Here is a 15917-nt window from a genome sequence, read left to right on the forward strand (position 1 = left end):
TCCACCCCAGATAAATTGCTGCCTGTTTTCTTGTAAGTATCTTCCAGTAACAGAAAACCAGTGGAATAGAAATACAGGATATGTACAAAGGTACACAGAAAGGTTTCTAAATCAGGATTTTTAACACAAGTTTCGGAGGATGTCCATAGAGGTCTTTAAAAGGTTAAAGAAACTCATTCCTGCCTGTACCCTGTTTGACCTAGTGCCAGTCCCACAGACTCAGGCATGCACTTTAAAATGAATATCCAAGTGGCATACTACCAGGAAGCACTGTACAAATACAGGATGTCAGGCTTGTACGGGGGAGACATTAGTACCACAGCTCTTTTCTTTGCTGCTGTTGATATGTAAGAGTGATAAAACCTGGGAACAGGCTGACGGTACCATTGGTGTATTGTTCCTTTAAATATTGGGGCCTCTGTTGTAGCTTAGAAAGCAGCTCTGTTAGCTAGTTCCGATGAAGTGAGCTGGAGCTCACGAAAGCTTATGCTCAAATAAATGGGTTCGTCTCTAAGGTGCCACAAGTCCTCCCGTTCTTTTTGCGAATACAGACTAGCACGGCTGCTACTCTGAAACCTGAAATAAATGTGATGTTACTTAGAAGTTTATGGTGATGGTGAACAATTGGTTCGTTTTGGCCCTTTGCTTGCCACATTCTTACAGGGCCTTTCCACCTTCACAGTGCAGGAAAAAGGACCAAAAAGCCCCTCCACACTGGTACTTCAGGTGATCGAATGACATCCTTTAGGGGTCCCACTGGTTCTGATGCATGAAATGTCCTCAGACATCCATTCAAAGGGATCACAGAAAACAGAATCAGTCTGGAGTAAAACGGAACACAAATTCTAAGCAGGAGCATACATACACTGACATACACACGCTGAAGAGTCTTTGTTAATCTTGTTTGGAACCTGAGCTAAATTGTCAAGGCTCTGCCTTTGCCCAGTATAAATCCCATTCATGGGCAGAGATGAGAGAATTCTCGGGATCATTCTTGAAGGTCAAGAGTTGCAGTCCATTGTTTGCACTGTGGTTTGTTTTTTAAAGTTGGCTAGCAACCTCTAGTGGATGGTACTTGTAATATACAACCATATACCAACCACTGAAAACAACAGAGCTCTTGGGATGTGATAATCTGAATGAGAGAGATTTTAATCACTTCATTGTGAAATCCTTCTGTTTTATTCTATACAGGTTCTCATAACGCCCTCATCCCAATAGCATCTGAGCACCATGGAGATGTGGATTAACTGACGTGACTAACATCTGCTATGTGTGGTTTGCTCTTTCCTCTCTACCTCTCCCTAGGGGGAGAATTGTGTGTGTAGTGTGCAGTGTTTTGTTTTGGTAGGATTTATGGAGGATTACAAAATCCTTCATCCCAAGAGGAAGAGGCTATGAAAAGGATCTAAAGCTTATTCATAATACTGTCAGTAGCTCTTTTCATGCTGAAGGAACCCCAAATACTTTACAGTTATACACATCTCACCCCTTTGAAATATAGCCACCTCCAGAATGGAGAGAAACGGACACACAACACGCTAAACAACAGTGGAGGGAGGGAAATTTTAGCCAACAAGACACCTGTTTTTACAAAAAGTGCCGCAGAGTCTTTAATATCTAAGCAGCCCAGAGCAAGCCCCTGAGTTGCAATCTGATCTGAAAGTCCTGATGGTAGGGAGGAGCGTAGGTGAGTTTATCATACCTCCACCTCTGGGCTATGCTGGTTCAAAGAGCTCACCAGCACTTCCCGCCCCCCCGCAAGCAAACTGGATGGTATTCATTCTCCCTAGCTCTGAAGGATGGCTGTGCCACCCCCACTAGAGTTGTAACCTATGGTCTCAGGAAGACATTGGGCATTATTCTGATCTGAAGATGTCAATCAGGAGAGTAACTATTGGATTTGATGATGCTACAGCAGTGTAATTGAGATCAGAATCAGGCCCTGTAATAAGTGTTTTGTACCTGAAGCTTAGACCATGAAGTCATGGAAGGTCTATAGAATATATGTCGCTACGCTGCCATGGGAGAGCGAACACGATTTGGAGAGGGGAGTAGTGCTTCCCTTTGAACTTGGGCATCTAAGGGATTCCCTTCCGACATTCCTGGGGCGCTATTAAGTGGGTTCTGAGGAGGGATTTGAAGGAGAAGAGATGGGGCTTGATCCATGGGACGTCTGAGGCTCCTGTTCCAATAGCTTTGATTTTAAAATATCTGTTATGTTCAGGCCTTTCGACCAGGATAGGAGCCAGTGTCTTCGGATTGGTTTGGTTGAATTTAAACAGATTTAGGTGCAGCAGTTCCTTCCCCTTGAGGGTCCGAGTTTCCATAATGAGGTGCAGCATAGCCTAGTAAATTTGAAATGTGGGAATTTTTTTTTTAATTCCCACTGACATGATGGACATTAAGGGCCCCTTCATGGCCATTAGGTTTATGATGTCAATAAAACTCCTGGAGCCCAGGCTGACATGGTCTTTGATGATTGATGGCCTATAGAAATGTTTCTTAAACCTCCATCGATAAGCCTATTAACAAGAAAAAACAGAGCGCACTAACAAGAAATGCTACAGGAAGGCTGGGAGTCTGACTTCAAACCATGAAACAAAGACATTTGGAATTCTACTCCTTCATCCTTAATTCTACATTGTCCCTAATGAAGCAGTGCAAGTGTGAACTGATTTAGACCAAATCCATATTTGTCATGTATTATTATTTGTATTGTGGTAGTGGCTAGGGACCACAGTCATGGACCAGTACCCCACTGTGCTAGGCGTTTTACAAACACAGAAGAAAAAGATGGTCCCCCCCAGTCCAAAGAGCTGACAATCTAAGTGTAAGACAAGAGACAACAGGTGGATACAGACAGATAGACAGGGGAGCACAAGGAACTCATGCAATAATATTGCCTAATACTTAAACAGAACCCAGAAGGATAAGATGGGCTGGAAAACTTAGCTCTTCTGTCAGTAACGACACCGTAAATCCAAAGTGATTCTATGGGAAACAATTACACCAGTGTGACTATCAGCAGCATTTAGCCTTGGGTGTTAGTTTAGGGGTGGGGGAGTTTCTATTTCATTTGACAGGTTTCAGAGTAGCAGCTGTGTTAGTCTGTATCCACAAAAAGAAAAGGAGGACTTGTGGCACCTTAGAGACTAACAAATTTATTTGAGCATAAGCTCGATGAAGTGAGCTGTAGCTCACGGAAGCTTGTGCTCAAATAAATTTGTTAGTCTCTAAGGTGCCACAAGTACTCCTGTTTCATTTGAGTTAGTCTGGAAATACTACCGTCATCCTGGATGCTACAGTCCTCTGTGTGCTCAGTGCATGATTATTCTCCCGTGCATTGTCTTTGTTTCTCATACCTCCTCATCCCACACTCCCATACAGCAACATTCTCTGTATTTCCAACAGCAGTTTGAAAGTCACATCAGCTGCTCTGTAGCTTTCCTGTGTGGAGGAAAGAAGGTAGATCTTTCACCCTGGCCACTCACAGATTAGAGGCACACAGTGAGTGCCATTAACATCTCATTGTATTTACCTTTCTAGTGGCAGTGCAGTATTTCCAATACTTGGAATGGGAAACAAACACCTACAAGATCCCTACCAAGCATTCTTACAACTACAATACCCACCTGCTGAAGTGAAGAAACAGATTGACAGGGCCAGAAGAGTACCCAAAAGTTACCTACTACAGGACAGGCCCAACAAAGAAAATAGCAGAATGCCACTAGCCATCACCTTCAGCCCCCAACTAAAACCTCTCCAACGCATCATCAAGAATCTACAACCTATCCTGAAGGAGGAACCATCACTCTCACAGATCTTGGGAGACAGGCCAGTCCTTGCTTACAGACAGCCCCCCAACCTGAAGCAAATACTCACCAGCAACTACATACCACACAACAGAACCACTAACCCAGGAACCTATCCTTGCAACAAAGCCTGTTGCCAACTGTGTCCACATATCTATTCAGGGGACACCATCATAGGGCCTAAATACATCAGCCACACTATCAGAGGCTCGTTCACCTGCATATCTACCAATGTGATATATGCCATCATGTGTCAGCAATGCCCCTCTGCCATGTACATTGGCCAAACTGGACAGTCTCTACGTAAAAGACTAAATGGACACAAATCAGACGTCAAGAATTATAACATTCAGAAACCAGTCGGAGAACACTTCAATCTCTTTCGTCACTCGATTACAAACCTAAAAGTGGCAATTCTTCAACAAAAAAACTTCAAAAACAGACTCCAAGGAGAGACTGCTGAATTGGAATTAATTTGCAAACTGGATACAATTAACTTAGGCTTGAATAAAGACTGGGAGTGGATGTGTCATTACACAAAGTAAAACTATTTCCCCATGTTTATTTCCCCCCCTACTGTTCCTCACACGTTCTTGTCAACTGCTGGAAATGGCCCACATGGACTATCACTACAAAGGGTCCCATCCCGTCCCCCCCACCCCGCTCTCCTGCTAGTAATAGTTCACATTACCTGATCACTCTAGTTACAGTATATATGGTAACACCCATTGTTTCATGTTCTCTGTGTATATAAATCTCCCCACTGCGTTTTCCACTGCATGCATCCGATGAAGTGAGCTGTAACTCATGAAAGCTTATGCTCTAATAAATTTGTTAGTCTCTAAGGTGCCACAAGTCCTCCTTTTCTTTTTACAGATACCACAGTGACTGTCACTTCTGTAGGCAGAAGAAGTCAAGATTTTAATAATGCCCACTATAACTGCCATCATGCTGCCAAGCTTAAGAGACTCGACCTTTAGTTGGTGATGGCTGTCTTGCAAACCTGTGCTCCTAAAGGTTACCCCATAGCAGTTCCCACTAGAGTACTGCACCAGTCCAAGTAAAGATCTTTCTTCAGTGCAGTTGCCATTATTTACATTATTGGATTCACCAGCCTGGCATATTTCATTGTATCAGTCAGTCAACCCCTAATTGACATATCCCTCAGCAAAATAAACTATCTGTAGGGAATGAGCAATGATTAAAAGAGCCAAAGATGCTTTGTAGCTGTTTGCTCTTTCGGAATGCTCCTGCGGAGCCCTGGATCAATAGTAATGATCCCTGAGTCACCTTGTTACGTATCCCTCTTGCACAAAGAGCAAGCGAAGAGTTCCCTCCACGTGGTGCAACAAAGAGTCCCGACAGGTCCCTGAAGGACCACGGCTGATCGGGTGGCTTGTTTCCCCAGCCTGCTACTTACATAATACAGGTGTGCAACCATTTGCTTTGGAACAGCAGCGCCCAGTACAGCCTGACATTACACCAGTGAAGTGCAAAGTCGAGATATTGCATAAGGAATCAGTGGAGGCTGCCTGTCTGATTGATAAAGTGCCTTTAGGAACACTGCCATGAATAGTTCGCTCCAAATTGGACACTCTGAGCTAGCCAGATCCTCAGCTGGTGTAATCAGTGTAGCAACATTGACATCAATGGACCTATGCCAGTTTATACCAGCTGAGGATCCTGCCTATGAGCTAGAGACTGAGATCCTGTGTGTATCTACAGAATAGGTGTGATATGGGCAACAGCAGTGTAACCTTCCCCACCCTGCTCCACCAAAATACCGCTATCCTATTTAGAGGAACCTACTTCGGGGGCAAGAGGGGAGTTTAATCTCCATGTCCACTTAGTCCTGGGCTTCTCTGAGCATTTGCCAGTTTGTACCCATTGTGGTGATGGCCTTTGTGGATGTTTGGTTTACTTAGACAAATGCTTTCACGCGCCTTTAGCTCCAAGGGTGCCAATGTGTAACTGAAAGGCGATCTTTGCCATGTACTTTTAGATGCAGAAGAGTCTGCCAGCCTGCTGCAGAGGCAGTTATCACGTTGTGTTTCAGTTCAGATGCAAAATGTTATAGGGCGAGTCCCTGTTTGCGCTCTCTGTCATTCTCTCGCTGTGTCTCGCAGAGACTTTATAGTCATCCTTTCTTTCTTGGCTGTTCTCCTTAATCTGAAGTCAAAATCCTTTAGACTGTAAATACACGTTTTGCACATTTGCACTGTCCTAATGAGCAACCCTCCAAAAGCAAATCAGTCCTCCTGCAATGGAGAAATCTACTGTGAAGTAAACAGGAAATGGATCTTGGTTTTATGCTTGTAAGCAAGAGGTTATTTGTTATTTTTTACAGTGAGCTACTTGTTTTCCATACAGAGACTAAGACGAGATTTCTGCCTCAAAAGCCTGGTCTACGCTATTATTTGTTACAGAGCAGCCCACTCTGACGCTACCTACAGTACTGTATCATTGCTGCTAGCAACGGTGGAAGTTCTCGTGCAGATAGGGCTCCCCGATGTTTTGACTGCCATGCCATCAAAACCTTCTCTGGGAAGGGATAGGTGGGTAGGGTGGTTAAAAATATGGTCCTGTCTGTCTTCACTAGCATTCCCACTCTTGGAGGTATACCAAAGGCGGTGCGACCACAAGTGATTAGGAGAACATGGTTTAGTGGATTGTGCACTTGCTGGGGAGTCAGGAGACCGGTGTTGTAATCCGAGCTCTGCCAATGGCCTTGGGTGGGTCCTTTGCTTCTCTGTGCCTCAGTTTCCCCCACACCTTTTGTCTGTCTTTTCTGTGTAGATTGTAAGCTCTCTGGTACAATGACTGTCTCTCTTAGCACAGTGGGCCCCCCATCACAACTGGGGCTGTGTGGCTCTATTGTAACAATAATAATTTTCCCCAAAAAATCCCTAATGTGCATAGAACGGTGGAGTCAGCAGCCTTTTAAGCAGCTTGTACCAACTGAACGTGAGTAGAAGGATTAAACAGGATGCTGTTGTGCTTTCTCTCTGAAACAGCTACCATATGTAAAAAGAAGAAAAAAATCCCACCTTAACGGCAGATGCATTATTTCAGTGGGCCAGTTTGTTAACACGACTGAGTTCAGCCAAGAACACAAGCTGAACTATAATTAGGGGAAAACAATCAAATCTCTATCTGAGTTCATAACAAACTGGTCTTGCCACCTTTTTGTATTATAGCAGAACCTGTTTGACAGCTTTGATTAAGCGGTGCCGCCTTTCTGCTGCTGGGTTAAAGAAACGTAAACCAGTAGAGCAAGTTGGACCGAAAAGAAAAAATTATGGCTTATTGTCTGTGCAAGTTCACCCACACTGCTCCCGTCTATCTCCCGTGTACCAAATGACTGGCGATTGTCCACGACTTAACACAAGCGACTGCCGGAGGAGTTGAGAGAGAGAGAGGAGCAGTAACACAGCGTGAGTAACATTGTGCATGGAGTGACCTTTATCTATCCATGACATCCCGTGCAATGTCACAGAGCAAGCGGGGAAAGAGCTGACTAGTTTTGTGCCCACAATGGAGGAAGAATTGCGGAGGGAAAGCACTTATGCGCTCAGGAGTACTCAGTACCTTGTATTAGGTCCTGTTCAATCTTTAACTGAATGGAGCTGTGGAGCTGTTCAGGGATTCAGGGCTATAATCCAGAAGGGTTTTTTCCCTCCTTCCAGTTTTGGTAGGAGATCTAGAGAAAGTTGGATTTCTACTGCATCAGCTGGATTCATTGCCTGCTGCAAAGGGAGAGGGAGACAGCTTGGAAAAGCACATGAGCTAACCAAGCCAGCAGAGATCCACATTGAGTCGTAATTCCATTTCTCTGGTTTTTGGTCTTGGTTGTCCATGTTGGTCCTTTTGCTAAATCGAGCTCCAGCTGGTCAAAAATTAGGGGCAAGGAGAGGGAGATTTTCACACACAAAACTATGTTTGAAATTTTGGTGTGAAATGTCACTGGAATTTCAAATTCAGAACATGTCAATCAAATCTAAATCAAACTGAAATAAATGATCAGATTTGCCACAGGGTTAGGGATCTGAACAGGCTACTACAACCTGCACTAACAGGCTTGTTCTTAGATGCCAGTGTTTGGAAAACATGGGTCGGGACCTTTGGAGAAGCCCATGGCACTGGAACGACTGGGACAGGATGGGAAAAGTGTAAAAACAAAACCAAAAAACAAAGGACAGTTGTTGTCTACTGGATTCTATGTTAACCAGCTGCAGTGGGCACTGAGTCATTGTCCACTCCATCCACAACTCCCCTGCTGTACCGCAGAGGTCTTTGAGGAGTGGGTGGACTTTAATAGCATGGGTGCTGCAATCACAATGAGGTGGCTCTCTGTAGGGCCAAGGTGGCAGCTTTCTTGGAATACTTTTGCTTTTGTGGCTTGAAGGGTCCAAGAAAACAAAACTTGCTCTCTCACCTTTCTGTTTCCTTTCTGTATAGCGCTGACAGCTCACAACATTGCACAGCCAGGAATTGTTACGGAAGTGTTTTAACACAGCAGGCAGTGTGGGCTAGTGGATGGGGCAATGGGTTGGGACTCACAAGGCCTAGATTCTTTTCACAGTTCTGATTGAATTTGGGCAAGTTGCTTTCCATGCTGTGTGCCTCAGTTTCCCCATCTGCAAAATGGGGGACAATGTTGTTTCTTTCCTTTGTAAAGAGCTTTGAGATCTAAGGATGAAGTGCTCTATGGAAGAGATAGACATTATTAAATGCAACATTTCCATTGCTCCATTTGCACTGTTTTAAATCCAACAAGTTTTACAGAAAGTATTTAGCTGATTCAAGTATTGCGCCAAACCAAACCATGAATGCACTTGATAACAAATAACTTAAAGCTGGATCATTGGGGTTTTCTTACCTGTCTCTCTTCCCCACCCTAAATCAATTGTCTCTTTGTTCCTGGATAGAAAGGCGTTTGCTCTCCTTTCCCCTACAGAGAACTGGACATCAGATTGATGTGGTTTCTTTCCCATGCTCACAATGCTGTGAGATTCCCACACCCGCAGCACATCCCAGTGAGGTATCTCCCTGCTGCCAGGTCCAGCACCCTCTGTGTGTCTGCTGGACAATGCTCATTGGGGCAGTAAAAACACTGGGCAGTTATATAGCACTTTAGAGCTTATAATTGCTTTGCAAATGCTAGGGTCCAAAACCTGGACTCCTGTGCACAGGGCAGTCAATGGGCTTTATGCAAATGCTTCTGTGGGGGTGCATGGATGGGATCTTCCCTTTCCTCATCCCCCACCCTCCCAGCAGGAAGAAGGAAGCCACCAGTGAAATTGCTGCTCTAGTGGACGTGGTGTCCACTGTGCAGTTTTGCCCAGGTGGGCTAGACTCTCCCATAGCCTTCTCCCCTCCATTCTGTGTACTGGCAGGATTGAAGAAACCCTGCCAGTATTGTGGTGATATGTGCCCTAGAAGTGCCTATAAATAAAATAACTGTAGGCCATTCTACATCTGCAGAGGAGGAGACAGGCTTTATGGTACCATAAAATTACTCTTCACAATCCACCCTGTGCGGCAGGGTAAGCATTATTATCCCTAATACTCATCTGGAGAAACTCAGGCAGGCAAGTTAATTGATTTGCCCAAAGAAGCCAGTGTCAGAGCTGGGAGTAGAGTTCAGGGGTTCCTGCTCCCAGTCCTGTGCTCAGATTAATTCACACCCCTCTGTGTGCCCCACAGGCAATGTGTATTGAGGCTCTGGACATGGAGAGGCACTATTCATAAAAGATGTTTTAACATGAAAAGCATATGTTATATTGAGCATTCATGGCAGGCAGGGAAGCCACAGTGCATAACTATGTTTATGCACATCAAGCCCTGGCAGGAATCCCTCTCAGAATGGCACCCTGTCAGGGTTCCCTCCCCACTCTAAACTCTGGGGTACAGATGTGGGGACCTGCATGAAAGACCCCCTAAGCTTAATTCTACCAGCTTAGGTTAAAAACTTCCCCAAGGCACAAATTCTTCCTTGTCCTTGGACGGTATCGATGCCACCACCAAGTGAGTTAGACAAAGATTCAGGAAAAGGACCACTTGGAGTTCCTGTTTCCCCAAAATATCCCCCCAAGCCCCTTCACCCCCTTTCCTGGGGAGGCCTGAGAATAATATACCAACCAAATAGGTAAACAAGGTGAGCACAGACAGACCAATCAGGTTCTTAAAAACAGAACTTTATTATAAAGAAAAAAGAAGCACCTCTGTAAAATCAGGATGGAAGGTAATTTTACAGGGTAATAGATTTAAAACACAGAGGATTCCCCTCTCGGCAAAACCTTAAAGTTACAAAAAAACAGGAATAAACCTCCCTCTTAGCATAGGGAAAATTCACAAGCTAAAACAAAAGATAAGCTAACGCATTTCCTTGCTATTACTTACAATTTTTGTAATCTTGGATGCTTATTTCAGGTAGGGTTGTAGGAGATGATTTTTCCTGCCCTCGTCCCTCTCTGTCCCAGCGAAAACAACAAAAGAAAACACAAAACAAAACCTCCCCCCACAGATTTGAAAGGATCTTCTTCCCTTATTGGTCCTTTTGGTCAGGTGCCAACCAGGTTATTTGAGCTTCTTAACCCCTTACAGGTCAAGAAGGGATTTTATGCTACCCTTAGCTGTATGTTTATGACACACCCCTTAATGCATGAGCTGCACTCACTTGCCATGGCCGCAGTAAATGGAAGCCCACATAGATGGGTGGGAAAATACCTTAAGCAAACTAACAGGGCTTTATTCTGCCCTCCCTATGCCAGTGTAAATATCAGCAGTAAATCCACTGACATCAATGGAGTTCCACTGGGGTAAAACAGGTGTAAGTGAAGGGAGAATCTGGCCTATTAGTTTTGAAAATCTTGGCATTACTGAGATGCCTTGTTAATGGGAGCCCTAGAAGGTATTAAAATTCGTAGGCTGAGGACACCAAGGATTGAACCTTGGGGGACATCATAGAAATTGATGACTGCCCGTTATCTTCTGTGCAGTTGGCTAGAAGGGCACAAGCAGAGGACTCCTTCAGTGACTACCTGACTCAATAGTAGTGGCTCTTGCAAAGCTTTTCTTTCACACTTTTCAGAAGTCACAAATCCTTGCATAAACCATCAGTTGCCATCCTTCCTAGGAGAGGAAATCAAAGCGCTGTGCTGGAGAAAGAATGAATGTGTTGGAGTTGGGGAAATCACTTTTTAAACGAATGTTGTAATAGTCAGACAATCTTTGTCATTTTCTTTAGCATAGGGATGTCTTTTCATCATTGGTAGGATATTAGATTCCTGCTTCTCAGCATCATCTGTATTGTATTATCCACTCTGCTATTGTTAGGCTGGGTAGAGGTGTGGTGAATTTTTCATCAGAAAAGCTATTTAATGCCTAGAAAGAGAAACAACTGAATTTCCAGCATGGATCGTGTACAGAGGAGCTCAAACTGCCAACTGCAGGCCTGGATTCCAAAGCCCTGAAACTCTGAGGATGTTTGGCTGTGGGGTTTGCACTGGGGCACGTCATTACAATGTCCCAAAAGGAAACTAGCTAGCAGAGATAATCTGTTCCCAGGACCCATTCAAATCTCACTGCCCCAGGAGGCGCACTGGAGGAATTGGACCTCAGAGAGGTACATGTACGGTAAGGGCTGGTTGACTGTGGTGGGTAGAAGGTTCTCCCACACCTTCCATGGTGTCAGACACACTTCTTTCTCCCAGTTTGAGTTGAGATATTCATAGAATCGTAGGCCTGGAAGGCACCTCGAGAGGTCATCTAGTCCAGTCCCCTGCACTCATGGCAGGACTGAGTATTACCTAGACCATCCCTGACAGGTGTTTGTCTAACCTGCTCTTAAAAATCTCCAGTGATGGAGATTCCACAACCTCCCTAGGCAATTTATTCCGGTGCCTAACCACCGTGACAGGAAGTTTTTCTTAATGTCCAATCTAAACCACCCTTGCTGCAATTTAAGCCCATTGCTTCTTGTCCTACCCTCAGAAGTTAAGGAGAACAATTTTTCTCCCTCCTCCTTGTAACAACCTTAACAGTTCTGAAAACTGTTATCATGTCCCCTCTCAGTCTTCTATTCTCCAGACTAAACAAACCCAGTTTTTTCAATCTTTCCTCATAGGTCATGTTTTCTAGATCTTTAATAATTTTTGCTGCTTTTCTCTGGACTTTCTCCAATTTCTCCACATCTTTCCTGAAATGTGGCACTCAGAACTGGACACAATACTCCAGCTGAGACCTAATCAATGTGGAGTCGAAAGGAAGAATTATGTCTCATGTCTTCTTTAAAACTCTCCTGCTAATACATCCCAGAATGATGTTTGCTTTTTTTGCAACGGTGTTACACTGTTGACTCATATTTAGCTTGTGATCCACTATGACCCCCCAAATCCTATTCTTGTATAGCAGCTTGTTTCCAGTCTGCAGTATCATCTAGCCATAGGATTGCATGGCTGTTTTTACCACACTGTCAATGACACAGCTAAGGCACCTATTCAGCAAGATATTTAAGCACATGCTGAACTGTAAGCATGTGAATTGTCCCTGTGATTTCCATGGACATGTGCTAAAGTATCTTGCTGAATAGGGAATTTAATTTGCCTGGCAGACTGGGTCAGAACATGGGGGAAGAGAAAATTTGGACTCCTAAAGCCTTATTCAAACATGGCCTAATACAAATGTCTTCGCCTCCTAAAATTTGGTGAGAAAGGGAATGGGATGAACATGTTCTAACCAGTCAGCAAATATGCAGTGCATTAGGACAACTTCAGTTTAACATCTGACTAGATTAGCTTTGTAGTAGTAACTTCGGTTTGCAGGCTGGCTTACTGCTCCAACAAATGCAAAATCAAGCCTTTTGTTTTCTAAACCAGAGAAGTGAGCCATCTTACCCACAAGAAGTAGAATCTCCAACTTGTTTAACAGTAGCTGTATGTGCCCCTGCAATGGACAGACAGTAAGGATACTTACTGTGTTTCAATCAAGCACTTTCAGAAACAGTCACTCATTCTCACTACACCCTGCCAAAAAGTATTCTTCTTCCCATCCAATTGAGAGGGAAACTGAGGCGCAGAGAGGTTCAGTGGCTTGCGCAAGATCACACAGTGAGTAAATAGCAGAGGTGGAAATAGAACTCAGACATCTTTACTCCCAGCCCCGTGTTTGACCCACTAGACTGCAGGCCCATGACAGTGCTTAATACCTCGCAGGATCAGGCCCTAAATTCTGCCATCACTCCTCACGAATGACCCGAAAGCTGCACTTAGAACAAAAAGCATTAATCAGAACACTGACTCCATTGTTTGCATTCGAAGAATCCTGTGAACGTGATGGAAGCATGAAAATACAAGAGCTTGCCCAACACTGGAGACTCAAGCAAATCTTACTATGAGTAACTGCTTGAGTGCCCTGGTATATGTATTGTGTAGGTGACAAGGCCTCTTTATGGCCCTGTGGACCTGTTCTGCACTTCATGCTATCACATTCCATTAACCTGAAGGAACATGCAGCTAATAAACAGTCCCAAGGAGGTCTGAGAAAGGGAAGGTTTTTTGATGCAGAGCATCTCGGGCAGATCACAGCAATATATTACACAACCACCTGAGCGAGCAGCCCTGAGAGGCAGGGAGGTGGCCAGAGCAGGGATGAGATGGGGATGGTATTGAAGGAAACAGTATACTTTACCCAGGATAGCATTGACCTAGCCCTACCTGACAGCAATGTACTGTGCCAGGCAGCAAGGCAGAGTACATGTGTGTGTTCATAAAAGAGAGAACGCTTTCCTAGCTAGTTATTCTCTGGATTTTGCTGACCAGTATAAATGCCTAGCTAAAGGGTTGCAGGGTTTTTGTGCTGAGTTTATTTAAATAATGAATAAGCCAATAGGGTGCTTTAAGTCGTCAAAGCTCTTTCCAAATATTGACTAACCATTTGCACTTGCAAGACGTAGAGGAGGCTTCTGTCGCTCTGGGAATGCTAGCCTAGATGCCATGGTGATGGGCAGTTCTGGTAGCTGTACCAATAAGAAGAAACGGATCGATCCGAGCATGCGGGGGGTGAAGGGGAGTGAGGTGCATTGGGCTGTTGCTTACCCTTTCTTCTGTGAGCAAGAATGATGGGGTATTTTTCCAGATTCTAACCTCTATCCCCCTTACGCAGTAGGAATATTACTTACCAAAATGATTCTGTTTTGGGGCTTGTTGAGTGAATATGAAGCTATACTGAAGTGAAGAGGACTAGTCACTGGAAATGACAGTCGGATTTTATGGGGGCAGAATGTAATGACCCAACATGGCACTGGACCAGGACTCTGGGGTTTATCACCCCTGCCGTTGTGAAAAGGGAAATATTTCCTGACCATAAAGACTTCAGCTCTAGCCAGTGTGGTGGGCTCTTTGGGAGGTGGCACGAAGGGGTTATAATCCAGCTGCAAATGCCCTCCTCCACTGGTGCATCTGCACTGCAGCCAGATCTTGCTCCTCTGCCCTCCTGCTGCTGGTGTAGAGGAGGTGTCGGGGGCAGAAGAGGGCTTCCACTGGTTAGGCTTCATTCCAGTGGCAGGCGATAAAGCTGCCTGGCAGCAGCTTTAAAGTTCATCAAGACCGGCCCAAGAATGAGGAAGCTGCAGCTGGCTCCCTGACACCCCACACAGCCTCTTATCTAAAGGATGATACCTCTAGCAGCACAGCGCCCGGAGCTCTGGCTCCGTACTCACTCAGAATGTCACACACCAGATTACCAACCCTGCTTCCAGCAGCACCGGGTTCGTGATGAGAGATTTCCCAAATCAAGGCTCCCCTGGCTTGACCCTACTTAGCTCAAGAGCCAACAAGATCACAGAAGAAGGAGGTGTGGGAATAAGGATGGTGCTAGTGCTCTTTGAGAGACAACTCACAAATAATCCATTCCAGGTTTAATATCTGCAGGGCTTGGGGAACTTCAGATCTTTTTAGGCAGACAGAATGAATGTGTTCAATCCAGCTAGTCTCTCTTTGCCTTAACACCAAGACTTGGCTTAATTCTTGGCCCTAAGAAATCTGAGGCCTGGCACAAAGGTTGTTAAGAGTCAAGAAGAAGCCGACAGGCAACCTGCGAAGAGGAGCAAAGTCTGACTAATATTAACCTGTTAGTAGATGCTTTCTATCAATTCCGAGAAAAGAGTCGTTTTGTTGAAAACCGGGACATCCTTCCATTCATTTCCACCTGCCTGACAATAACAATGCCAGCTGCTGCTGACTACCTTTAGTGTGACCCTCCCTGTTTTTAAAAGACACTTTAATTTGGATCTTTTCAGTAGGGAAAGCTAGCCAGGCAGCGCAAGGGAGTACCAAATATTTAGTTCTGCTTTGTAAGTCTGAAACACTGGAGCACACACCATTCTTATAAATAATGTTGCAGACAAAAGCCAGTTCAATTAAGGACTTCATTATCTGCGTCGTGCCCAATGGGCAGAAATTTTTTCTGTTTATTTGCATGTTCACTACCCAGACTCAAGATGCACAAACCTGGCATTACTCAGCAGCAACAGAAGTTGCTAGTTTATAACAGCACAGATACAATTCATTCTTGTGACAAAAAGCTTTATTCTTCCTTAATTGTACAAGCCCAGGCATCGTTTGTGGAATAAGACATGTGGGGAGCAGAGTAAGAGCTGGAATGAGGAGGGAATTGCATTTTTGAGCCCTATGGAGATCATTGTTCCTAGCTGTGCTTGCCAAATTTGCAAGACACATTTTTAATGCCTGCCATTCAACCACCCACCTATCAGCTCTAAAGTGCCAACCAAGAATTTCAAAGTGCAAGTAACTTGGCTACCCACAATTCAATTAGCCACAGTGCATAAATTTTGTGGGCTAAAAGAGAGCTAAGCAAAATGAGGGCTAGGGCCAAATTGTCAAAGTAACATGCAAAGGTTTCCTCTTCCAAAATGTTCATGCACTCCTCCCCCCACATAAGCCCTATTTGCATTCATAAACTGGAATGCATATGTGGGATCAGGAATGCAAGAGAATTCTTGGTCTTCTAATAGCCAGGCACGGAAATACGGAGTTTAACTGGTGCACAAGTACTTTTGCCTGTATCTGGTTATGAACATGT

At 44.5% G+C, this 15917-nt stretch overlaps 1 protein-coding gene across 1 annotated transcript in view; it reads left to right on the forward strand.

Annotated features, from left to right (window-relative positions):
- Positions 1-15917, forward strand: part of RBBP8NL (RBBP8 N-terminal like) — a 95252-nt gene that overhangs the window by 39818 nt on the left and 39517 nt on the right. The window contains exon 2 of the mRNA XM_084645294.1: positions 7013-7249. The gene's annotated coding sequence lies outside the window, so the exon portion shown is untranslated. The remainder of the gene's footprint in view (positions 1-7012; positions 7250-15917) is intronic.

This window comes from Lepidochelys olivacea (assembly GCF_965140295.1).
Source record: "Lepidochelys olivacea isolate rLepOli2 genome assembly, chromosome: 13".
In the NCBI taxonomy this organism is placed as follows: domain Eukaryota; kingdom Metazoa; phylum Chordata; order Testudines; family Cheloniidae; genus Lepidochelys; species Lepidochelys olivacea.